Source organism: Gouania willdenowi, unplaced genomic scaffold, assembly GCF_900634775.1.
Source record: "Gouania willdenowi unplaced genomic scaffold, fGouWil2.1 scaffold_49_arrow_ctg1, whole genome shotgun sequence".
Taxonomy (NCBI): domain Eukaryota; kingdom Metazoa; phylum Chordata; class Actinopteri; order Blenniiformes; family Gobiesocidae; genus Gouania; species Gouania willdenowi.
This window is the reverse complement of record NW_021145212.1, coordinates 127,933-146,957: the sequence shown is the minus strand read 5'-3', so window position 1 is coordinate 146,957 and position 19,025 is coordinate 127,933. Positions and strand designations below refer to the sequence as shown.

At 35.3% G+C, this 19,025-nt stretch overlaps 2 long non-coding RNA genes across 2 annotated transcripts; one reads left to right on the top strand and one right to left on the bottom strand.

Moving 5' to 3' along the window:
- Positions 1-547: 547 nt before the first annotated feature.
- On the bottom strand, positions 548-2,050 carry LOC114460495 (uncharacterized). The gene is made up of 4 exons (XR_003673657.1): positions 1,890-2,050; positions 1,041-1,209; positions 831-965; positions 548-674 (listed from the first exon to the last, which is right to left on the bottom strand). It is a non-coding gene; the product is annotated as an uncharacterized LOC114460495 (long non-coding RNA).
- Positions 2,051-15,080: 13,030 nt separating this feature from the next.
- Positions 15,081-17,963, top strand: LOC114460494 (uncharacterized). The gene is made up of 6 exons (XR_003673656.1): positions 15,081-15,189; positions 16,358-16,420; positions 16,587-16,660; positions 16,775-16,930; positions 17,540-17,629; positions 17,789-17,963. It is a non-coding gene; the product is annotated as an uncharacterized LOC114460494 (long non-coding RNA).
- The last annotated feature ends 1,062 nt before the right edge of the window (positions 17,964-19,025 follow it).

Genomic DNA, 19,025 nt, shown 5'->3' with positions numbered 1-19,025 from the left:
GTTCTAAACAAACAGAATTTCAGAATTGATACATGTCACAAATCAATCATGACTTGTAGGAACAATTCTCAATCAAAAAATGTATTTTAAATATCAGACCTGGATTCATTTAAATGACAAACACAACATAAAAATGCTGAAACACTCAATAACAGTGTGGTTCATATTATTAAAGAAAAATCATCCCTGAGTAGGGGTAACATCAAGCTAAAACAAATGCATCATTTAGAGGGATCCTCCACTGTTTTTACAAATGTGGCCTTACAACTGACATTAACAGACTTCTAAAACTCTAGAAAGTTACAGATCAATCAGTCAAAAATAAAACGCAGATGAGCAGTTTGAAGCAACAATTTTTGTCAGTTTTGTTATTTTAACACTGAACCTTATAGATGTACTTTCACTCGAAATTTTACAATGTCAATTCAATAACTTTTTTCAACAAGATTTTCACCCAGAAACAAGCATGCTTAAAGTGCATAACCAGAGCAGGAAAGCTCAACACGAACAAGGTCTAACAAACAAGTTAGACAACAACAAAACTGCTGCACATTACTGAACAGAAAGTGTACCTTTCAATCATCACTGGAGCCAGTGAATAACAAAGTCTTACAATGATGTACCGATGGATGAGGAGAAAGAAGAAAACACTTGAGGAGCATGCCAGGATGGAGCTTGGGTTGATGGATCTGTAAAAGCACAAACAAAATGTGCACCGTTAAAAGCAGTTTTACTCTGTAACACAATCCAGTCCAGTGATTGAAAATCCTTGTAAACTAGAAGGCCCTCAGTCCCTGAAGACTTATCATTTTTGCATTATTTTCACTGACCTCTTCACTGGTAGGTCCACTCATGGTCAGTGAGGTCAGTTATTAGTGTTAACACTCGAGGATTGACTGCAAACACTTTTTTTTTTTTCCCACTCCACCTTGGTGCCTTTCTCAGGATTTATTGAAAAGAAGCACCTTGAAAACAAAAACAAACAAACATAAACTCAAATGCTTTGCAATTTCTGGGAGTATAACAAAAATGCATTTTACCGTTGGCGGAACTCCAGTGTTGACCGTAGTTCCACTGGGTAGTGTATGTTGAAGCAGTAGTAACTTCCAAACATCAAGCAGATGGCATATGTGAAGGAAGTGATGTAGTTGTTGACAATCTCTCCGTCTATGCTCAACATATACGTTTCAGCAGCAAAGCAGGAGGAACCTAAGAATAAAGAAATGAAGAGAATATACTTTAAAGGGGATTTCGGGTTGGACATTTAAATAAGTAATATCGGGTGTGTCCCAAATCACATCCTAACACACTATGCACTACAAACTCAACAATGAGTATATAGGTTTGTTGGTGTAACCTACCACAGACAATAAGGCAGGTGAGTAGTTGTTGGCGTCCTGTTATGGTGACGATAGAAATGTGACTTTAAAGCTGTATATCCAGAAAACACTTGCTTACAACTGGTCCCAATACATTTGAAAATAAGTCGGGGTTCATTGCGGTGCAATCTACAGTGTAACACATATGCTTTCACAGACTGGACGCTTTCTCCACATATATTACAAGAATACATTTTGTCAACCTATAACGTGGCATTCAAACATAAGCAACCTGGTTAGCTTCGGGCTTCAGCACATAGACGGCCCCGCTTTAGCTTGGCGCTCGGCGGGAAAACCTACACTGTGTTACAGAGTAGTGCAAAACGCTTTCTTATGACTCCTGACTAAAGAAGAACACAAATGTATCTTCTAAAACAATGCCAACGTGAATTAATAGGCTTTCCTAGGCTGTTATAAGAATTGTATACCCATAAACGCAGCTAAATGTCATTACATAAGGTTTACGGACTACAGTGTAGCGTCTTCAAAGATGTGTACTGAGTTACTCACCAAGAAACTCAAGACGGCAGGTGAAGAAGCTCTCGGTTACAACCATGGACTTCAAACTGCAGCGTCAGGATGTGATGTCCATGTCCATGTCCAACGGGAACGGGTCACTCCAGCCGACTCCACTCACTCGCGCTGTAATCACAATCAGCGCATGCGCGGGAGGCTGACTGTGTCGGTTGCCGAACCGGAGACAGAAGCAGTGCACTGATTGGCCAGTTCAAATTCAGCCGCGTTAACTGTGGAAACTTGTTTAATCTTTTAGCATTGTTACATTTGAGATGCTTTTAAAAATCATGTTTTAAGACCGCAGGACTCCTTTGAAAAAGAGGTTTTTAAATTCAATATGACTTTTCTTTAAAATCACTAAATTAGTTTTAATAATATATAATCGATATTATTTAAAGTTAATATATATTAATAGTAATTGCATATTTTTTACTGTTGTGTCTTGTTGCACTTTCACATTGACTTTTAGCTGTAATTAAAAAATAATTGCAAAATACAGTACTCGAGTGCAATATGTTATACGTATTTTTTTCAGTTAAAAAAACGGTGCAAGAGAGAGGGAATGTATATTTTAAAGAGAAAAAATGTAATCATTACAGTTTTTTCATGATTAACGAGTTTACTATGATTTTAATGTTATATAAACAGTAAAAACCCATTATTTATATTTACAGTTTTTTACTGTCATGGTTTCACAGTTTTTACCCGTAAATTTTACAGATTTTTTTTACAGTGCATGTTTGTTTTTGAATATTTTTTTCTTATTAATTAATCAATTATTTGTTTATTTATTTATTCTACATTTTGAAAAATTAACATCATTCATATATTTTTCATTTTCATTTTTATTGTGTTGTCTTAAACAACAGCACATACAGTAATTTTTTCAATATCTGTGGAAAAACCAATATAACATTTGATAATATAGCCCATCCCTAATAGAAAGCATATATTCTATGAACAGGTCTGATCTCCTGTTAGATTCATTAGCACAATGATTCTCAACTGGTGGGTCGGGACCCAAACGTGGGTCACAGACCTATACTGGGTGGGTCATGGACAGCTGGTCAAAAATAAATGAATGCTTAATATTTCTCATGTTGGACTTGTCTTTTATTTTGAAAGAAATTTTATTTTGCATTTCATGCTGTGAAATGCATGTTACACAGGAAAATATAGAGATTTATGTTTTTAAAAAGATTATATATGAGTGTTTTCAACAGATAATTGAGAAAAAATGAATTTGTGGTTGAATTCTAAAAAATAAAAATTGGGTCACAATTGAATGACCATGGTAAAATGTGGGTCCCAGGGTGAGACCAGATGAGAACCCCTACCTTAGCAGAAACCTCTCATGTTGCCCAGGTATAGCAGAAACATGATGGAACTCCCAGCTGTCAGCATGACCAGAATAGGAATGGCTAAATAACAATCATACATTTTATCTTCACTGAAGATCAAAGGACCAAAGATGTAAACCATCACAGGAGGAAGGTAAACAACGACGGTCACTATCATGCTGTTGGTGATGATCTGCAGAGCCTTCTTCTTCATTGGGTGGAGACCCGTCCTTCCACTGTCAGACTTCCTCAGCGTCCACAGTACTGAGGAGTTACAGATGATGATGACAGGGAGAGCTATGCCATACATAAACATGGTCCAGGGACTGTGGTTCAGCTCATCTATGACTGTGTTAATGGTTCCTTTAGCTAAAGTGATGGCCCACAATGCAGCAGCCACGAGGATGCCAACAGTTGGACTCCTGTGGGTGTGATAAAAGACTGGGTGGACCACTGCCAGGTAGGAGTCAAAACACATGCAGGCCATGAGGAGAGGTCGTCCAGTCAGGTTTAAATCATACAGAAAGTCACTCCACATCTGGACAGGCTGGAAAAGCCAGAAAAGGAAGTTAAACAACCCAAGAGGGATGAACAACAAGAAGAGCAGGTCCATGATGGTGATGTTGAGCATGAAGACATCATTAGGGGGTGACATAGTTTCCTCTTTTGTGTCTTTTGAACAACTCCCAGAGAACAGCAGCACAAGCAGGACATCCAACCACAGAGAAGAGAGCGCTGAAGGTCGTCCAGACTGTAATGTCTGCTATCATGTCCCCACAATGTCCACTTTCCTCTGGTCCTTCACTGCAGTTGGACGTCACATTGTGAGAGTCAGGATAGGGAAACATTTCAAACCTTTTGTTCTCTGATAAAATATAACTGAAATAAGCCAGTCACCATAGCAACAGAAAATATATCCTTCTTTCTTTGATGATTTTCCTCATTTGCACCTGATCACAAGGATCTGATTTTCCCTTTGATTCAGATACTGGAAATATTTGGTTCAGATGTATTGTATGGAAATGTATATTTAAATATGTGTAACCAAGGATTACTTTTCATATGCTGTGAGTTGAAACTTACATGTTTGGTCCAGATGTTTTTGGTTCAAATATCATCAGCTTGGGATCCAGTAAAACCAGGTGGAGGAAAAAAGTAGCTCAACATGGAGGAAATAACTTTTTATTCAAATAAATCTGAAACAAAACCTACATTAATAATAAATAGTCTGTTTATGATCATAACTACTCCACCTGCAGGTGGATCACAGACTTCCTGTCTGACAGGAAGCAGCACGTGAAGCTGGGAAAAACCATCTCTGCTTCCTGGACCATCAGCACTGGATCTCCTCAGGGCTGTGGTCTTTCTCCTCTGATCTTCTCCCTGTTCACCAACATCTACTCCTCCTCTCACCAGGTGGTCAAACTCCTGAAGTTTGTGGATGACATGACCATCATGGACTCATCTCTGATGGAGACGAGTCCACCTACAGGTGGAGACAGACCGACTGGTGTCCTGGTGCAGCCAGAACAACCTGCAGCTTTAAATCAACCCAGTCTCACAGATGTTCATGCATTAGCACCACAACAGTATATCTATTATTTCATGCTATTAGAGCATGAATAAAGTGTTGTCTTTGTGCAATAACAGCACGATGTATTGTCGTGTATTAACTGCACAAATATCAACGGGCTGAAGTCAGGTCACGTCACTGCTGACTCATCAAAAACAACAGCAGAAATCTCTATTTTTTAGTGGCAAATTGCTTTATTTCAAGATAGATTGTAGCTTTAGAATAGTTTTAATGACATTTCTAGTGAGAAATGTACCCTTGACTTTCATAATATCCATTCGGTTTATCTAAACCTTCTGTATTTTTTCCGGTACATTCTGGTTTATATAGGCCAAAAAACGTCAAACCAAAAGCAGATAAATATCCACGCACAGGGCGATTGGATGTTGTAATTATTTTCTTGGTTTGTTTTTTCATTATCAATATTTTTATTTATATTCCTTCACATTTGAATTTGTTCCTACACGTCACGTCAGGTCACATGACCACCTGTCAACCCTTTGTAAACAGCAATATTAAGAGAGCTTTGTTTTGATGACATTACTAATGAAAAATGTATCCTTAACTTCTATAGTATCTATTCAGTTTATCTATAGGATCCATAGTTTGTTTGTTTTGGCAACATTAATCATGCTTTATGCTGTTGCTATGGTGCTAGCATGCTAAGAACGTACCGGAAGTGACGTTTTTTTTTTTTTTTAAAAAGGAAGAGATGTTGAATTAGGTTTTCACTTTTTAAAACCCTGAATTATTTACTTTTTACCATTATTATTATTATTATTATTATTATTATTATTATTATTATTATTATTATTATTATTATTATTATTATTTATAGTCATTCACATTTGAATATATTTCCACACCTCGAGGCTAAAGTTTAATTTAAAACTGTTTGAAACCTTGTAATAATGGAACAATGTGAATAAAGTTTTTTTTCTTTAAAAAAACGTGTTGTGCCTTCACTTAAACTATATTAATAAAGTAAAAAAAAAACTATTAAACATGCACTGAATAATATATATTTTAATCTGTTTAAACAAACATTTAAAAATATATTTCACTTATTTCTGTAAAAAATAATGTTTTATTTCTGTTAAAAAATCATTCCTTCATGCAGAGTTCAGCATGTGTTTCATCGTCACATTATCTTCAGGAAATTATTATTTTTGTTTTTTTTCTAGTTCAGTGTAATCTCTGTAGTTGTGTGTTAGTAATAAATACTAATACTTTTGGGGGGTCAATATTTTTAGCACGGCAGATTATATATATACTGAATATATATATTATTCAATTATTCAATATATATATATATATATATATATATATATATATATATATATATATATATATATATATATATATATATATATATATACTGTATATATATATCTGTATGTTGTTTTCTGAGTGAATCCATCTGTTGTGTAACATTACAAAAACTATTCCACTATGACAACAAAAGGAAAGCACGGTGATCAAAGTCATTTATTTGTTAATGTGAGAGTTCTAAGATCTTTGTTACATCAACAATAAAATGGTTCAGAAACCGACACATTTCAGAATAATTGTCTTTTTTACATCATCCACACTTTAATTAAAACTAAAAATCATCTCCCTCACTTTTTACAGAGGAATTAATTGTTGAGAATGTATTGATCCAGTTAGATTGATTGAATGGTGATCAGCCAATCACAGTCAGCCATTTGACTAAGGTAAACAAAGAGTTAACAGTGATGAGTAAAGTGATGAAAAATGAATAACAAGTGGTAAAAAATGGTCCAAAAGTGGCAAAAACATGGCAATAAAAGAGTGAAAAGTGACTAAAATGGGTCTAAAACAGTCAAGAGTGGCAAAAAAGAGGAAACAGGTGGTATGAAATGGCTAAAAGTAGCTTAAATGAGCAAAAAGTGGCAAACAACAGTGAAAAAGGGCAAAAATGTGGAACAGAAAGAGGAAAAATGTAGGAAAAAAGGAAACAAGTGTTATTTATTGATTGATTCCCTTTATTTGATATGGATATCACAATTACATTCAGAGCCGGATTAAATAAATAGACTACACTAGGCAGGCTGTATTTTTTGGGCCCCCCTCCATCAATGTTATTTAGGAATTGAAATCTGAAACTTACCAAAGTTATTAATAAATGTTAATTCACATTTTACATAGCCTAGTCTTTGGTTACAAGTTGGTTGTTTGTATCCCATAATAAGTCATGTGTTGTATATTAAACAGTCTATCAGACTATTTTTTGATATTCATTATTTATACGTCGTTACACAGCTCTATTAAATGCTATTAAATTATCTTTATCTTATCCATTGGGAGTGTCATTGTTAAGGCAGTAGTACCAGTAATTAACCAATCGGTGTCAGTAAACTATCTAAACAGAGCAAATAAGATTGATCTTATTTGCTGTTTACATTTAATCAACACATTTAATGAAGATTTTCTGCAAAATGCAATAGCTTACAACATAAATGTTGTAAGCTATTGCATTTTGCAGAAAATCTTCATTAAATGTGTTGATTAAATTGAATAATTAAAAAAGTAGTCAAATATACAAAGACCAACAAAATTTGAAGTAAGAGAAAATAAAAGATATTTATTTTCATGGACAAGCATCACCTCATTTCCATTTTGTATTCAACATTCAGCAGCTCAGCTGCTGGTCTGGACTGTTCAGCAGTTCTTTCCACTGGTTTGGATGTTTCAATGGATGGTGTGCTTTAGTAGACTGCATTCTAAAAGAAGATTTCATCACAGAGACATTGTAGAAAAATAAGAAATCATTAAATAATTTGATCCTTATGTTTGAACCAGGAACACATTCTTTCACTTTTCTTTACTAACCTGCTCAGACAGCCAAGGGAAACGAGCCTGAATTGGGTGAGCAAAAATTCTTGTCCCTTCTCCTGGAGCCCATATTCACACCTGTGATTTTTAATAGGAACAAGAAGACAAACATGAACCCTTCACATTCATCAAGACCATTTAGAAACTGTACAACAATAAATAACAATAAATAAAACCAGCAGCACTTACTAAGGAAACCATTTAGCACGCTCCACTCTGGGCAACTCTTCAGCTTTCCAGCATCACAGGCCTCCTCCATCCATCGCAGCAGAAATACGTCTGGACGGCATCATCACAATCTTGTGGAGAAATAAAAAATGTATACATAAGATGAAAGACAGCTGTTTGAGATTTGAATATACTTGGGTTGTTTCTCATATTTCATTTTATTATAGTAGAAAGTATAGCCCTATATTATACATTTAATTTATATGCATCTTACATTTGATTTTAATATTCACTTTACTTATTCAGATTTAGATTTTTAAATGTAAAACTTACATTTACAGATGCTTTCTCCTGAATTTTGATGCGGTGAAGTTGTAAATCCATTCTCAATTGCCAACAGGGCAAAGGCATTCAGTTTTTTTTCTGTTACCGTTGCTCTCCGGTATGTTTTTACTCGTTTCAACAAAGAAAATGATCTTTCTCCATTAAGCTTTTTTCTAAAGAAATGTTCCTTAGTAAAGCTTCGGTTAATGTCTCCATATTTCATCTGTGATGCAGAGAAATCTCCAATATTTTGACAGGGATTGTTTAGTGCAAAGTACTCACGCATCCTGTCATCAATTTAGTCCCACTTTGCAGGATCAGATGGGTAGCTTGCTAATACCCTTTCTGGGTCTAGAGGCTCCTGCTTCAAAACGATATTGGGCTCACTTCTGGCACATCTGGCTGGCTGCTGTTCTTCCATCACTTTGTCCGTCTGTGACGGCACTGATGTTGACGGCGCCACTGCGTCTTCCACCGCATTTCCCGCCCCGTCTTCGGGCCGTGTCTCCGGGCTTGTCTCGGCCTCTGGCTCTCCTGACTCCAGCAGGTTCACACCTGTCGGACGGCCTCTCGACAGAAACTTCTGTAAAGCCCCCCGCTGTCTTTTCTTTTGTTCCTCTTCAATTTTTTTCTTTTTACGTTTTGCCGCACCTGAAAGCATCTTGAATGTTAGCCTACTCAAAAAACGACCTGCCTGCTAGCTTTGTTGTCCCGCTCTGACCTCTGACCGCGCTGCTGACGTCCCCTCTGATTTAACTGACTGGCGTTAATGTGACGTAATGTAACAGTCTATGGTTAAGATAAACATCGTGACTATTTTTAGTTAATTAAGAAATATTGAAATAAATTGTAGATAGGACATTTGTACATTTTTATTTATTTTTTTTTTAATCTTTTTTTTTTTTTTTTGTCTTGTCCCTCTGTCTGGGCCCCATTCTGTGAATCGGGCCCTAGGCACGTGTCTAGTTTGCCTTTGCGTTAATCCGGCTCTGATTACATTGGTAACCCAGTATTGTTTTGAGTGTGTTAGCACGTGTGCTAATTTACAACATTGGGCTAAAGGTGGCTCATTTGAATGAAAAGCGATTAAAAATGGTCAAAGAATCGACAAATTTTAGATAAAAGTGTCAAAAAGAACTTAAAAAAATGGACAAAAATGAGGAAAAAGGGATATCTATTGGCAAAAAGGGACAATGTTTTTGGAAAAAGGGCAAAAAAAGAGAAACAAAAAGAGGCAAAATGCAGGAATAAAGGAAACAAGTGTTATTTATTGGGCCAAATGAGCATATTTGGATGAAAAGTGGCAAAAATTTTTTTTAAAAATCAACAAAAATTGTCAAAAAGGGATATTAATTGGCAAAAGGAGCTAAAATCTTAAAAAAATATATTTTTGAAAATAGACAAAAATGGGACAAAGGAAGTTGTAAAACAGCCAAAGAAAAAGATTAAAAAAAGGGTTTAAAAAGTTTCCCTTTTTAAGGTTTTCTGGGGAATAATAATTAAAATGAAGACATAAAGAGCCACATGTTGAGAATCAGTGACTTAATAACAGCTTTATCATGGTTTTAGTAAATGAATTTAATAAACTTAATAAATGGCTGCTCCACCCCTGGTCTTCATCATGAGAGGAGAGACTGACAGACCAGCTACGACAGTAGAAACACCTTTAAAACACGTCCCAGGAGAACAAGGACTACAGAGAAGAGCTAAGAATCATGGGACATGTAGGATTTTAATGAAAACTACTACATGGTGGTGTTCTCCAGTCTGTAAGCTCTGAGGAGAACAGACTGTCTGCTCTCCTCAGAGCTTATATACATGGACAATTATTACATACACACAGGCAGCATCAGGGGCAGCTAAAGGGCTGCAGGGGTCCTCAGGTAAAGACTGGAGCATCCGTCCAGATCGCCTGTATTAAATAGATGGTGAGGCTGATGTATGTGTTTCTGGATTATTCAGATTAAAAAATGAGTTTAAACAACCCGTGAACATCTGGAAGTCCCTTTGTGTCCAAGTGTGCAACAATTATTACGATAGTATTGATTAAACAATGAAAAAACAACAGAAAATCTCCCTACGTTGCTGAAAACGGAGCGTAGGGGGCACCATCACTACAACATTGGGGTCCCCTACGCTCAACAGCACTGGAGAAAACCCTGGGAGCAGCTGCAGGATAATCCACAACACCAGTGAACAGGTGAGTTCATAAAATATCTTAACCAATAGATATGGAGGTAGATTTTTGTATTTAATATTCAATAGAAGAGAAAAAAAAACAAAACCTTTTCAATCAAAAATAAACATTTTCAATCAAAGAAATACAGTTTTCAAATGAAAAAAAATATTTGAGACCCAGATATTTGCATTTGAACACTTTTTTTCTTTGATTGAAAATATTTATTTGTAATGGAATAATAACAACACAAATCCATCTCCATAAAAGGTTACATACGTTTTAACCTTAAACATCAGAATATTCTACAATTGTATTAAATACATAATAATAGTAGAGGACCCTGAAAAACAACCTCAATATGAACAAAATATGTATTACAATAGGAAGTTTATATGGAAGCTGATATATTCCGAAACTTTTTCTTTCTTTCTTTCATTTTTCTGATTTGGGACCGACATCAATATTGGATCAAAACACCCTTAGTCAGGGTTATGATGGCCAAAGAAATAACTGCTGTTGTCTCTCACACATAAGTCATATTTTGCATTATTTTTTGGGGGAACACTTTACTTAAAATTTTATACGTAAGGTTGACATTACGCTGTTATTTTTATGACATGACACCTATCATTAGCATTAATAAATTTGTCATGAAAGATGTTTTTAAGTGTTGTTCGTTACCCTAAACTACACGTGTCAAACGCACTGGGCGGGGCCAAATCCGTCCCTTTATAGCATTTAATTTGGCCCGCAGGAGAAAGTAAAAATGAGAGAGAAAACACGAATCATTGTGTAAACCAATCTTAACAATATTTGCAGAAGCTCACATTTTTCCTGGTGCTTATATCGCATGATTGCAGTTATTTTTTAAAGTGAAACTGTTGAAAAACTCAAAATTCTTACAAACTCCTTCACCCATCCATCCATTTTCATACCCGCTTATTCCCGTTTATCAGGGTCATGGGGGTCTGCCGGTGCCAATCTCTGGCTATCATTGGGCACTGGGTGGGGGTACACCCTGGACAGGGCGCCAGTCCATCACAGGGCAACACAGACAGACAACCACTCACTCTCATTCACTACTATGGGCAATTTAGAGACTCCATTCAATCTTATAGTCATGTTTTTGTATTGTGGGAGGAAGCCGGAGTACCCGGAAAAAACCCATGCAAACAACACTATAGTTAAAAGACTGTGTGACTATAAGAACATGTCAGATCTTTTGTTTGATGTTCATTGTACTTGGAACCAGTTTGATAAATTGCTTACATACAATTTAAAAAAAATATTTGAAAATGACCTTGTCTTAAATGATCTTTTATTCCTTTTTTCCATTTAGGGTGATGATTTTAAGTAGGTGAATTGGTTCGTTTTATTGGTAAATAACTTTAAAATAGTTTAAATGATTTTAATGAAAAAAAAAAATGTATTTTGATGGTATTTTTACAAAAAATAAATGGTGATATGATTTTTTCCCCATATCACCCACTGTGACTGAGGTAAAGGTAGCACTGCCTTGGGCCACAGTGTTTTAAGTGGGAGCCCCCTGCCTCTGTCATCATCAACATCTGTGATAAACACCTACAACATGAGACATGTCCCCAGATAAATGATGGACAGTTGTTGATATGAAATATTAACAAATAAATGTATTTTGTCACATGTTCTCCACAGGGGCTGCTAAACAAGCTAGCTAACGTTAGCCAATGTGAACTTTAGCTAGCTAGCTCACTCTGTGGGTCTTTACCAGGTACTACGTGTTAAGGCTTCAGCGAGCAGGAGAACTCTGTCAGCATGGAAGATTTTGACAACACCGTACTGTCAGTGTTGGAGGGTAAGTCATGTTTTTCATTCATATTTGGTGATTATTAAGCAAAGTTAGCGTCTGTATTGGTAGCTTTGATCACATTAATGTTGCACACTGTTAGCTGGATGTTGTCTGTCCCTGTATGCAAAAAATGCCTTGCTTAAGTGCCGTGGATAACAACTACAGTGAGAGAAAATGAGTAAGTCAAGTTGTATCAGCTCCCAACTGTTAGTTTATTTTGAAAGAAATAAACTGAAAGCATTATTGTGGATAATTTCGTCTGTTCCACATACAAACTACACATTTATTTTTCATTTATACATTATTTACTATTACTATACATCAATGTTTGTCAGTTTTATGTTGAATTTCAACTTGTTCCTTTTTATATGGTTTATTAGGATGAAATATAAATGTCCAAAGTATAGAATAAAAAAATGAATTTTCACAAAAATAATTATTGCTGCAATGAATGCTTTTAATTTCCCAAAATGCATCTTTGTAATTGAATCAGTTAATGTTAATATTAATCTGTTTGTGTATCTACTAATAGATATTGTTGTCATACAAACTGTTTTATGATTTGAATTAATTAATAAATTTGTCTTGCTAAGTATTAATTATGTACAAATTGGTTAATGTAATGCACCAGTTTATGAACTATAAGTAATATATATTTTAATGGGCTGTCAGAAGCAGCAACATAAGTCATAGTTTTGTTGATAATGTGGTCAATTGGTCCATTTTTCTATAACCAGTTACATTGTATTTTAGGTTTAATTTCCCTTTCAACTAAGAATCATTTGGAAAGTATTTATTCTGAAAATCCATATTGCAGTAAGTGAATTTCATGCATATTAATAATTAGAATAAAAATAATTATCTTATGGTTGCAAATATTCTTTTTTAGACTATAAATAAATGTCAACAATGGGAGCTGGAATGTGTCTCACATATAAACTTATATTTGTTTTATCAATGTCTGCAGCTGCCAGTATTGATGAGGAGGCTTTGAAAAGCCTTAGTCGTGATGACCTGAAGGATCTTTTTCCTGGAACTGAGATTGATTTCATCAGTCAAAAGATAAACACACATTGGAATAACTAATGGCATTATTACAATGAACATTGTCTCATATTATTATTGCTCTTAATTGTCTTCTTTTTTTAAATCTCCCACAATTTTAATAGTGTGAAAATACCAGTGACCAAGAAGCCAAAACTTGTAACTTTTTTTTCTTTTAATAACTTAAACTTTGGGTGGGACAGCAACAAGAAAAACCACTTATTACTGTTATTATTAATAATAATATTTCACCATAGTTGACCATCTACACCAAAATGTACAAGTGACTCCAAAATATGAGGTCACTGAGGAAGAGGCAGGGCTCCACACCACAACGATGGGTGTTAAAGAAGAGTTTCTTCTGCTCAAACAACACAGACAATGACACTGATGGTGACAGAAGTGGTGACACAAGCAGTTCAACCATAATTATTGAGAGCAATGATGACCTCAGCGAGGACAGTTTAAATGAAGGTTTGTGCTAAAAGTGGGAACAATTCTGTCATAGTTCTGATTTGTGTACATCTAAAAAAGTTTAAACCTGTACTGAGACTATATTTGCCTCTGTCTCATGTGCCAGAGTACATTGTAATGTACACAATGTTGGACAATGACCTGTGTTTTACTGTTATTTTGCTTATGTGTTTACAAATGATTTCATTATTTTCCCCAAGAAAAGCGTCTCCACTGTTTTGGAAGTTACTGAACACACTTTTTCTGACTTAAATCAGCTGACAGTCATATTCCACATGATCAATATCAAACACATTTTTATAATTTCCTAAGTAAAACATTGAGATGATCAAATGAAATAGGTAATTGACCATTCCTAAAAACAATCTGAAAGTCCAATAAGAAAACACAGCTCTACTCAAACTGTTATTGTTTTATAGACTTTAGGTGAAGTGAAGTTTGACCTCTGATAGGTGTACCTTACACTCTTTATGATAACTGTTTTCTGGTTTTGTCAAACTTCGTGGGGGAAGTAGCAACACAGTATTGTTATGCCTGTGTTGACTAATGACTTTCTAATATAATTGTGCATTATATTTTATTCATACACATGCCACTAACTATGATTTATCTTCTCTGATGCTAGTGTAATAGTGTTTCCATGGAAACGTCTTTGCCTCACCGTCTTATTTTAATGTCTGAGGATGCAGGTGAGTCACTACAAAACATTGAGCAAAATGTACAAGAATCCCAACACAAAACCCAACCAAGGCGATTTTGCCCAAATTTTGGACCTTGAGTTCAAGGCTAGACGAGCTTTCATTGATGCAGATATTACAAAGGAAGAAGACTGACCTATGAAACGCTTTGAGGCATATCCCTGCTTCAAAGACACTGGAAATGTCAGCTTTTTGACTTCCGTCCTCGGTACTCTGGGCTTCTGTCTGTGCAGTCTGCCCTGTATCAAGCCTGCTCAGTGGTAATAACTGAACAGAATTGTGTCCTAGGCAATGGATGAGCTGCATCGCATCATTGGTGGCACCAACCGCAAATACATGGAGGAAATGAAGGGAAGATGGGCAGACTTTTGTGCTAAGGTGCAGTTCTACACTGTAAATTGTATTTTGGCATTTTTGTTGTCCCAATGTTTTATTTTATGTCCATTGAACAAGCCTTTGGTTATGTTGTTGTTATAATTTAGAATAATTAGTTAAACACATCTTAACTACACAAAAAATGTTAAACAATAATTTCATGTCCAGTCAAATGAAAGATCTATGTCGACTTGACTTTTGAGCATAAAAACGTATGTCCACTAGGTGGCAATAGGTGCCTCAAAGTCACTTTTGCCAGACCGCCAATGATAACGGAAGAAGAAGATCAGCCAAGCCCTCTCACGCAGGTGCAACGTCTGCCAGCACTTTACTTGCTTCAGAAAGACAAACTGCTCATCATTTTCATTTATAGTTAAAACTATTACGTCTATATAAAGGTGACATTGGACCAGGTTGAAGGAGTCGATCATTTTGGTAAGTTTTCTTTGTTTTTCTGTCGAAGTTGAAGTTTTTTTTAGCAGTTAAATAGCATTAGCTTAAAGGAAAGCAGAGAAGCTCAGAATTTGAACGTTTCTGTTGTAATGCTAAGTCCAGTGTTAAATATAACTATGTATGTTTTATATTTGAACGTTAGAAGTCAAGTTGCTGTTTGTTGGTTGGGTTGGCGGGGAAATAGGGGGGGGGGTTCTTACTCGGTAATCCACAAGTGTAGGCACAAGTGTAATACTTTCTTTCTGGCCGTCTTCTACTCTTAAATATGTTAATAAATGATTCATTACCCCTTTAGCACCAAAAGAATATCTGTAATATTACTTTAATATCTGTAAAAGCCACGTTTTTCATTAGCACTGTCTGCTAGCATAGCTTCTCTTCTTCACTGCAAGATATCTGCATGCCAACCGACCACTGTGTTACCAGCGCCCTCTGCTGGTCCAAACAAATATGATGTAATTCAGTGCAATCATGTTTTTTTTTTTTTTTTTAAAGTCCAATTGTTAAGGCACAAAATACATTTTCAGTTGCACTTTTAAAAGAAAAAGAACTATTATGCAGTTTTGCATTGTTTATTATAGAACCAGAATTTAAATTAATAGGCTTCATTTTCATTTGTATTATTCCTTTATTTATTTCATTCAAGATTTAATTTTAGTTAAATTGCATTGTTTTGAATAGTTTATCAAGGAATTTTTTTGACAATGAAAAATAACAGGAAAATAGTGCAGCATTTTCTAGTTCTTTTCCCAAAAAAAAAAATGTCTACAGTCCCATTTTGTAAAATAAATCGTGAGAGAATCGTATTGTGAACCCAGTATCGTGAATCGAATCGTATCAGGAGTTGAGTGAATCGTTACATCTCTAAAACTATGTTTGGAGTGCTTTATCCGCCACGTTTAAATTTGGACAGCAAATGGAAAGGAAGGTTGATAGTTTACAATGGGATAACACAGTGGCAGTACTTTCTATATATTGAGGTTGGCTGCTTTACTTTGTCACATTTGTACATAGTAAGTTTCTGAAGCAAATTAGGTTTTTGTTCAATCTCAATGATAGAACAAAACTAATAATCTAAAAAAAAACATTCCAATGTATTTAGCTATTATTTCCCAATGTCCAAATTGGGCTTGCTGTGTACTTTCTACAGCTGTACATCAGGATTCACCAGTGCTGCTGATGGTCCATGATTGGCTTCCACCACCCTCTGAAGGTAATGTACTTCCTACATGTAGTTTTTTGTGAGATAACCAGAGTTCTACTCTCTTAGCTTTAGGTTATTGAGATGTACATGCAAGTTTGCTCAGTGAAATGTTAACATACTGTAACAATTAATTTTTTAATTGTTTAACTGAGTTTTCACTCTCTCTATTCTGAAGGTGCCCATGGTGACAAGGTCTATTACACTGGATGAAGTGGACCTGTAAACTTTGTACTTTTTTCTGTGGAAATCGTAAGCGTATCATTGAACATTATCAAAGTAATCACAGACATTACGGAAGAACTTGTTTAAAGTTGCCAAGAATTAATTGTTATATTTTTGGTCAACTTCTTTCATTATCCACAGATTGAAGCAGAGTTTGCTCGTCTTACATCTGTTGACCTGAAGAACGCTTTCTTCAACGGGTTGGATCAGTATTTGCCAAGGTTCCTGGAGCTGTTCAAGGCCAAGGATGGGAAGATAGCTGCACTGACCAGGCAGATGAAATGTCTTGATGATGATGTAAGTAATAAAATGTTCATACAGGTAAATGTATTTCAATTAGTAAGATTTCCTGTTGACTTTACTTACATTTTTACCAGTTTTCAGCCTGTGTATCTGACCATGTGACAGTATTATTTGGTGTGCTCTAAAAATAATTAGAAAAGTTGACAATTTGATAGTAATTCAGTAATGCCTTTTAGGAAATAAATCCATCAAATACAAATTATGTTTGAAAAAGCTTGCCAGTGCAAATTTAGCAAGAACCAGTTATGTTTTGACACAAACTCATTACAGCAATTCAGGATCTTTCTTATGCCAGAGTGATTGGTCAAAGTTAAGTAACTTGACAATAAAAAATATATTCCAAAAATTATAGTATCAAGAATTTCAAAAATGGAAAAGGCTGCGAAAAAATGAAGACTATTCAGAAAAATCAAACTGTTGTTTAAAGCAACTTTGGAGGAGACTTCTATCACAGTAAGTCTGTAAACTTAAAATGTAAAATTTGAAGTCAAGATGTCCAACAAATCCACTGGATACAGAAAGCAGAATGAAAGGATCAGGATATCAAGATTTTGTCATTTCTAAACAAAAATCTGCATTTCTACTTTTTTTTTTTTCGATCAGTCCTCCATGCAGAGGAAGAGGTCCGTGTTTCTGCTTGGCCTTCCTTATTTTCTCAAGGATGATCCCTCAAGTGCATTCAAGACTGTTCAGGTAAGCATATGTCTCAAAATGAGTGGTGAACAATTCCTTTATAAATCAAAATATTTTAGATGTGGTTATAACATGTGTTCTAACAAGGCTGTCTGTAGAATTAATTCTCCAAATATTGCAAATGGTCTTAATGAGTATTTTGCTATATAACTTGTGCAGGCCACTGACGAGGAAGCCACATTCACTCGGGGGATAAAAGTTGGAGTTGTGATGGTGAAAGATGGAGAGGACGTCATTGCCACATCAGTAGTTCTTGAGGAACAAGTCGTCCTGCCTGATGTGAAGGACATCCCTCATGCCATTGCCCAACTGATGGGTCTGCTTTTTGCCCTTAATATAGACTATCCAAAGGAACTCAGGTATACATTTGAAGTTATTCAAAAGATCCTGATGAACATTGGCGGAGGACAGTGTTCCTCCTTTGTGCATGGTTTGAGAAACAGACTCTTGCGTAAAACTATGTAGATTCTCCCGACAGGTGTCATGTCATGACATAAGGATGTCTGACAGCACTGTAACTTTTCCAGTTCTTAAACATTGTTTACATTTTAAAGTACAAGTTTGGCACGGTCTTTGCAACTTTTGAGTTTTGTTTATTGTTACTTAATTCCATCAGAAATTATCCCCATATAAGTCCAAATCCATTTAGATGCACAAGTTAAGAATATTACAAGAAAGAAGTCAGAAGTTAAGACCAAATGGTAACTGAGAAGAATAAAATGTGCACCAGATTTGTTTTTTTAGAATTACTATATAAATGCTATTATCATTTTGACTTTGTAATAATTTGTTTTCTTTCCATTTTAATTTGGGGATGTGTTGTCAAAATGCTTGGAGTAAATATCCATACAGATTCAACAGTTTCTGTGTTTTTGGGTCATATTGTGCCATCAGTTGTCTCATTTGAGATACTTAAAATGTTCTCTTCAAAGTATCAAACATTGATAAACTGCTTTGATCATTGTAAAATGTGCCTTTTGAGTGCAGACTGTTCTAATAAGTTAAATAAAATCAAGCTGGCTTGATTAGAATGTGTTTATTGCCTGTCTTTTGTATTTTTCGGTTGTGAAATTGGTCATCAAATGGGGTATTTCCAATGAATGATAAAATGGCAAGGACGTTTAAAATGGTTTATGTACAATGCCAGTGATTACAGTGCCCCCCCGCCCCCTTCTTTTGTATGGAAAATTGTTCTGAAATGGGTTAGTTCAGATGACTTATACATCTTATACTTATATATCTTTCAAATGACCTGATAGTTTTAATTGAGTCTACATGAAATTACAGATTCAATTGATTTATATAAGTCAGTTCTATCAATTAAAATGATCCAAAAAAAACAGTTTTGACAGCTTAAAATTTTTAGTTTGGGTTACAAGTGTTAAAGTTAACATAA